This window comes from Acomys minous (assembly GCF_964271855.1).
Source record: "Acomys minous genome assembly, chromosome: 11".
Taxonomy (NCBI): domain Eukaryota; kingdom Metazoa; phylum Chordata; class Mammalia; order Rodentia; family Muridae; genus Acomys; species Acomys minous.
The window spans coordinates 4,007,754-4,014,478 of record NC_140492.1 but is presented as its reverse complement, the minus strand read 5'-3'; the positions used below and the strand labels follow the sequence as shown (position 1 = coordinate 4,014,478).

Genomic DNA, 6,725 nt, shown 5'->3' with positions numbered 1-6,725 from the left:
ATAAAGCTGGATAAGAGTTCAAGGCCAGCGCCAGCTACTTAAGTGAGCCACAGACTTTCTGGAGGAAGAGGAGGAATGGCAGTGAGCCCGGTTGTCAGATACTATAGGGGAAATGCTGACAGTTTCTTGGCTGTCCCTTGTCTGTGGCCACCACACTGACCCTAAAAATAGTCTCTGTTCCCGAGGAATAACAGGAGAGATTGTAATTGCTTTGCTGTCGAGGCTTCACACACAGCACTGGCCATGACGAACCCTGAGCTGAGCATGGTGAAGCCCATCACTTACTGCCTCTGGGCTGAGACACCCCAAAAGTTGAAGCATGCCAGCACAGGGCTTTGAAGTGACGAAAATCAAGGGAGGGGGGGAGAGATGGTTCCACGGTTTAGCAGATGCACTGAACTGCTAGAGGAGCCGAGTTTTGTTCCCAGTGCCCATGGATGCCTCTCAACACTGTGTAACTCCAGCTCCAAGGCGTCTGATGCATCTGGCTTCTTCAAGGCACCTGTCACCAAGTACCATACAGTCACACACATAAACACGATTAAAACAAGTCGTCAAAGTGGGTGAGATCCCTGACACCCAACACTGACGGGACAGAGGCTGCTGCATAGCACCAGACCAGCTTGTAGCTGTGATAACGTGGATTGGGCACGCTGGCCGCAGCCGGGGACGCTGATGGTGAGCACACAGTGGAGGAAGGGACTCTGGACTCTGGCTTTTGCCTCCTTGGGAAGCAAAGCAGGAGCCATAGCTGTTGTTTTACACAGGGTGAAGAAAGACTTTGCCCTTTTCACTTTTTCAGATGAAAGCCACAGTGGAGTGGAGGAAGAAGATGCGTCCATGACAGCTGTTGCTTCCCAGCACATACCTGTCACCAGGTGAGGGAACGGAGTTCTGACTAATTAGCTGCTTTGAAACGTCAGCTTTTTGTGGCCCTTTACCTTGGAATTCAGTGTCTGATCTTGGTGTCCTCATCCCCACTGTGTCTTCCGGGTTCCTCACTCACTCCCTTCTGGTGGAGCAGACCAGTTAGTGGTCTGACAGTACACAGAGATTTTACACACTTGCAGTGGAAGCACACAGTGTACTCCCAGGAGAATACACTCTGAGCTTCCCATTTCTCCATGACATAAAGAACAAAGGACCACACCTCAGTCAAAGGGAGATTTACTTTCAGAGCATTTCAGACCTAAATCTGGGTGTTTGGAAGCCTGTTCGCTTTCTGTCTTGATGATGTGTCTTACTCTAAGACAAGACCCAGAGAGAGAGAAGCCAGTCAGGATGTGTCTTGCACAGGACACACACCGTGGCCACAAGCACCCAGGTGATCACCCTGGTCTCTGTGGTGGAGAACTGTCATGGCCACTAGGACCCAGCACTTGACTTCATGCAGCAAGCCTTCCAGGTAGGGGTTCTTTGGGTCTTGTTGGTAAGGATTGAGCTTGCTGTTTGCTGTGGAGTGAGGCCTGGTGCCATATTTGCCATCTCTGATAGGATGTGGGGTGTGCCTTTGCTGGTTGTACAAAGCCCTGCCTCGGCACTATTTTGTTCCCTAGTTGGTGCCACACTGAAGACTATGCTGTCATGAACCAAGCCGCTTCAGGTGCCATGTCTTTCCACCATAAAGTATTTCCTGAAACTGAAGTAAAGCAGACCTCTGCTCCCTGGGATGAGACACCAGTGTGGCCATGTCCTCCAGCAGCCAGGCACACTACGGCCAGCCCGTGGAGCCTTCAAGGTCCTCGACCAGTTACTGGTGAGATTGTTTTCCCCTTCAGGCTTTCAGAACTACAGCACTTCAGACAGCACCAACAGTCCAGCCAGAGAGGAGAGGTGGGCTGTGGGGTATGAGGTACATGCGTGCACGTGGGCACGGGTACCATGTGTAGATAGACCAGCCAGTGGAGAGCCTCTTTGAGAAGGTCCCTGGCCACTTCCCTTTTGACATCATCTCTGCCACACACAGATCAGCCTCTTCTGCTTGGGTTGTCTTCTACCTAGGGAACACATTAATCTGGATTCCACAAATGAGAGAATACTGTTGAAATACAGTGATTTCCACACAAACAGCTTGAGTACCAATCTCAGTGAGAAATTGATGGTTTATTAGAATGCCACACCCAAGACTGGCCCTGGCCAGGGACACAGTGGACTCTGGAGCCTGACTGTGATGTAGGTCTGCTAAGGCAGGCTTTTTATAAGAAAAACCGTAACCAGGTGACCAGCTGGGAAGCAAGGGGAGGGCAGCATTGCAGCGTTGCGACCAGTTAAACACAAGAGGTGTGGATTTTGTTCTGAGCACAATGTCCAGGTGGCTAGACAAAGCACATTAAGCTGATTGGCTAGGGTTTAGGGTAGGTGAGCTCCCGGGGGCTTTCCAGCCTCTGGGAGAAAGGAGCATAGCAGGATGTTATGATCTTAACTCTAATAGAACATACGTTTGTCTTTAACCCAACCAGAACATGCATTTATCATCTATTGTTTTATTCTAAGCAGCCAGCACTGAGCCTTCCTGGTGTCAGGCATGCAGGGTCTGAGAACTTGAACTTAATTTTACCTTATAATCAAAGTGGAGACTCAGGGTCAAAATGGCTTCTGGTATGCTAAGAGCTGGTGTTAACAGGAGCCACAGTCATGCAAGGGGTAAAATAGATCTCAGTGGAGGGGCTGGGTGGGGGTGGGGGTGTGCAGGCATTGGCATGTGTGTGTCAGGTAAACACGGGTGTGCAGGCGATGGCATGTGTGTGTCAGGTAAACACAGGTATGCAGGCGATGGCATGTGCGTGCTAGGTTAAACACGGGTGTGCAGGCGTTGACATGTGCGTGCTAGGTTAAACACGGGTGTGCAGGCGATGGCATGTGCATGTCAGGCTGGTCCAGAATATTCAACAGTGGTCTGGCTGATCACGTGATGGTTCCATTTGTAGTTTTCTTAAGAGTCTCCAGGCTGCTTCCCCCAGCACCTGCAGCCAGTTTTATCACTACGTACAGGTGGGTGTGGACCTCGTGAGCCTTCCATTCACATTTCCCTAATTACTAGGGCTGTTGAACATATTCACATATTTATTGGTCTTTTGTACTTCATCTTTTGAGAAGTTTGTAAGTTCTATACATCCTGGAGACTGACCACGTGTTACATGTGGTCTCAGTCCAGGCCTGTACTGCTGAATAACCACCACAGCGAGAGGCAACTTTGGAAGAAAAGGGTTTATTTCATGTCACAGTCCACCACTCAGGAAGTCGGGGTAGGAACTCGGGGGACAAACCTGGGCTTATTTTGTGTCTGGGTGTGCCACACACACAGGCAGTGTCCACAGAGGCCAGAGGAGGCGTCAGATCCCCCGGAACTGGAATTGTGGGCAGTTGTGAGCAGCCATGTTGGCACGGGGAACCAAACCCAGGTCAAAGACCAACAAGTGCTCTTGTTAACCGTGGGGCGTCTTCCCAGCCCCTCCTGTGGTGTTTTCAGTCTCTGGTGTTAACATAAGGTCCGCTTCGTTCTGTGCTGATTGCTGCGCACACTGAAGGAGGACATGGTTTCCTTCTGCTCCTACATGTGGACAAGCCAGTGCTCTGGGCGGCACTTGCTACCTTGTGGTTTGGGGTACCTTGTTAAAAAACAAAACAAAACAGATGGCTGTGTCTGGTTTATTTCTTAACCATCTGTTGCATTCCACTGGACTATGTGTTTGCTCTGGTGCCAACACCATGCTGGTCTTGTCACTATGGTGCTAGTGTGATTTGAAATAAGGAGCCTGCTTTTCACTCAGGATTGTGTTGTCTGTTCAGGGTCTTCTGTGCTTCTAACTTAGTTTCAGGGTTATTTTTTTAATTCTGTGAAAGGTACCATTAGGATTTTGAGGGGCTTACATCGAATCTGTGGGTCACTTTCGGTGATGAGGCCATCGTCACAGGAGCACAAAACTTGGTATCTTCTAGAATGTACTTTTCCAGTGTTGTAAGGCTTTCTTTGTGGAGGTCTTTCACCCTCTTTGGTTAAGTTTATTCCTAGTTATTGTATTTCTCCAGCTGCTGTGAGTACAGTGACCTCTCTGCTTCCTTCCCCAGCATGCTCATGCACTGAGTGTATGGGGCTTTGTGATTGGGGTATTTACCACATGGTGTCAGGCCACTGAGGCCCTCCTGTTTCTCCTCCTGCCCTGCTGCTGCGGCTCAGATTCAAGCAGGCTTGAGAAGTTCCTGGCTTTGGAGGAAATGTTTTTAATCTTCCCCTATGTAGTTTAATATGGCTTTCGCTTTGAAACAGTCTTGTAACACTGAGAGATGCTCCTTCTATGCCTAGCTTTTTCAGGGCTCTTAGGGAGTATGGATACTGAACTATCCATTCAAGGCCTTTTCTGTATCAAGGTAATCACGTGACCTCTGTTTGCGAGTGAGTAGTCATGGCTGCTGATCTTGGTTGTTACGTTATTGCATCATGGATCAGCTCAACCCAGAGCATCTGCGCAGCCCTGAGGGGTTTTCTTAGTGGCGTCCATTTGAGGTGGGAAGACCTGTAGGCTCAATTTTCTTAACCAATATATTTTATTAACAACTTGGTGACCGAGCATATGTCTTTTATAACCCGACTAATCAAAACAATAGGAAATGAGGATTAATGGACACAATAACAAAACCTTAAGGATATCAATTCCGAGGAACGATTCCCCAGGTGTGAGCCGCAGGATTTCTTCTGCTGGAACCTGGAGTAACCAGAACCCAGAACCTCAGCAGGAGCCTGAGCCCCGAAGCCTTCCCTCGAGCAGTTCTCTCTAGGAGCATCTTGAAGTGGAGCGAGGAACAGCCAAAACCATCCCAAGTCTCCAAAAACCCCCGCCTCCAGTTCTGGGCTCATTTCTATATATATCTTCTTCCAGAGTCTGTTCACGGGATCTTTTCAGCTGACAACAATTAAGCTCCTGCACAAGGTGGTTGGTCTTGTAGTGGATTAACCTCACCTGTTCTCTCATGAGACTGTTCTGATCCCACACTTGGAATCCTAAAAAACAGGTTTATCTCTCCTTCAAAGACCCGCCCTAGATCTGGCAGCACACAGAAAAGGACATGGAAGGAGAATGTTGCTTTGCCTGTGAGCCCTCTCATTTGCACGTCCATCTGCCGTCCTTCTAAGGCATTAGAGCCTACCTGCTCAGGGTTCCAACAGACTAGAGACCAGCAGCTCTCGGAACCTTGCAGGGCTCCAGCACCAGCATGGGACGGCCAAGACAGTTAGTTTCATAGATTGAACAACTACTCTTCTACAGTGCCCTAATACAAGGCTTTTTAGTTTCAAAGTCTTACTCTGTAACCCTGACTGGTTTCAAACTTGTGGCAATCCTCCTGCCTCAGAACCAGGAGTGTTGGGATGATAGGTATGGGGTGCAAGGCAGTTTCCTTGAGACTCTTCCATATTGTACTTTTATAGACTTGTGTATATTGAGCCGTGTAGCACTAGACTGAAGCCAGCCTAGTCACGGTGTCCGATCCTTCCAATATGGGGCTGAACCTGAGTTGCCTGTGTATCGTTGAGAATACTGATGTGTGCAAATCAGGGAAATGGGTTTAGTTTGCCTTGGTTGTGCCCTCATCCAGTCTCGGCAGCGGCCTACATTAGTTGGTACTGTTCCTTCCTATTCTATTTTATGGGATAATCTGAGAAACATTGGTATCATTTCTTTAAGGGTCTGGTAGAATTTAGTGTTTGCAAAATCTAGTCCCCAGGTTTCTTTTTAGTTGACTATTATTTCAGCTTCAATCTCACTGCTCATAATAATATTTAAGTTCTTTACAACCCCTTGATTTGTTAGTAGATTTGCAAGTAGAAATTTATCCATTTCTTCCTGACTTCCAGCTTGTTAGAACATAGGTTTGCAAAGTATTTCCTCATGGTCCTTTGAATTTCACTAGTATTTGCTGTAACGCCCCCTTTTCTAACTCTTAAGATTATTAATTTGGATCTTCTTCCCTCTGGTTAGCTATTTTGACTTTGTCAATCTGGTTCACCTTTTCAAAGAACCAAATTTTTCGATCATTGCCTCTTTTAGTTTTGTCTCCAACTTGATTGTCCTGGTGTCTCTTTCTTGCCCTCTAATTTTTAAAAAATATTTATTATATATACAGTGCACATTAAGTCACATTATAGTTGTCAGCCACCATGTGGTTTCTAGGGATTGAACTCAGGACCTCTGGACGAGCAATCAGTGCTCTTAACCGCTGAGCCATCTCTCCAGCCCCATTTCCCTCTAATTTTTAGGTTTAATGTTTTCTCTTGTCCTACTAAGACCTTGAAATACATTTGGGGGGGGGGTGTTGGTTGGTTTTTCAAGACAGGGTCTCTCTGCATAGCCTTGGCTGTTTTGAACTCACTTTGTAGACCAGGCTGGGTTCAAACTCAGCAATCCAGCTGCCTCTGCCTCCTGAATGCTGAGATTAAAGGTGTGCGCCACCACCACCCGACTTTAAATATATTTTTAAAGTATTTGAAATTTCTGATCTTTTTACTTAGGTACCTGCTATATCCTAAAAGTTCTGGTAAGTTATGCTTTATTTCCATTTGACTGTGGGAACTTCAGCCTTGCTGTGCATGTGTAGTTTATGCTGTTTTTCTTCTGTGAGTTTCTAGTTTTCCCCCTCACTATAAGACACAAGACACGGTTTTGATCTTTTGTATTGTTTTTGTTTTTTTATTATTATTTTCTTTTGAGGTCAATTGTGTATTCCTCAGT

At 47.1% G+C, this 6,725-nt stretch overlaps 1 long non-coding RNA gene across 1 annotated transcript; it reads left to right on the top strand.

The window, feature by feature from the left end:
• Positions 1–802: 802 nt before the first annotated feature.
• LOC311608500 lies at positions 803–1,754 on the top strand. The gene is made up of 3 exons (XR_014782993.1): positions 803–878; positions 1,297–1,405; positions 1,557–1,754. It is a non-coding gene; the product is annotated as an uncharacterized lncRNA (long non-coding RNA).
• The last annotated feature ends 4,971 nt before the right edge of the window (positions 1,755–6,725 follow it).